Here is a 1,333-nt window from a genome sequence, read left to right on the forward strand (position 1 = left end):
GAGTTTTGGGTCTTATTTTAGGTTTATCACACTTTATATGTGATCCTTTGTGCTAATTCTATTATCAACAAATATTGTTACGTCTCCGTTCGTTAATTAATTTTCCGTAAATTCGTTCCAACGAAACTTTAGCGACACAAGTCCTTTCTTAAATAAAGCTGGTTTATTCTTTCCGAATACAACTTTACCGATACACTTAATTTCAACAGTCGCTCTATAACAAACGCTAGAACGTCTCACGTGCTCGTGCTCGACAATACTCAGTTCAATTACACACTCTCTGACTGCAGTTCAATTACTCATTGTTTCGTCACGTTGTGACCATCTTATATATACCAGACTACCCCAATCTAGTAGTCTCCCGATAATTCACGAAGGTTCGAGAAGTACGTGGCGTGATACTAGTCACGTGACCTCGCTGACGCAACATTAGAGTAACAGTAGAAAAAGAGATAAGAAGAAGAATTTATTCCGTCAAAGCGTGGTTCTAAAGTAATTGAATCAGCCTGAGTGCACTTTGACAAAAGGAACAAAGGATATTTTGAAGAAAGAAAACCAAACAATTACGGTAAATCACGCCACAATTGTAAGTGAATCACACAAAGAATACTAGTGATAGTAATAGAGAATATAGTTCAGCTTGTCAACTCCAATTCTAAAGCAATCGAATTGGCCTAAGTGGACTTTTGACAACAAGAAGATAACTATATGTATATAGTGTTTATGATATGCCTATAAATTACCGAGTAAAAATACTGTTTAATTTTACATTCTAAAAGTGTAAGAAGCTTTAATGTCAAAGAAATGAAAATAATTGTAAAGCGCTATAGGCTAAATTGTTAAAATTGAAACGTTATTATTAATATTCTCGTAAAATTGAGGGACATATTCTTTTAATATTCATACTTTATTGAGCGAATAATTTATTAGTAAAACTCTGAATCAATTATTTTCATTAACCTTTTCCTATTTGTATTACAGATGCATAATATTGATGTTCAGTATTAATTTTATTATATGTTATATAATAAACTAAGCTCGTAAAGTACCGCCATCTGTTTGAAGGATTGAGCAATGCTGATATACAATTTTCGAGAAAAATTTAACGTGTAATTCTAAACAAAAGAAATAATGTTCTTCTGTAAGATTTATATTTTAACATGTCCTTAGAATTTCATTACACTTTATATATTGTTTGAACACGTTTACTCATAATATGCATAAAGATAATTGAGATACTTAAATTTCACACAACAAACGCTGCATCTCTTTGGTTGATAGCCAATGTACTGTGTAATTATCATAAAAAACTGGAAGTGCAACCTAAGGACTA

Source organism: Limulus polyphemus, unplaced genomic scaffold (assembly GCF_000517525.1).
Source record: "Limulus polyphemus unplaced genomic scaffold, Limulus_polyphemus-2.1.2 Scaffold4098, whole genome shotgun sequence".
Classification (NCBI taxonomy): Eukaryota; Metazoa; Arthropoda; class Merostomata; order Xiphosura; family Limulidae; genus Limulus; species Limulus polyphemus.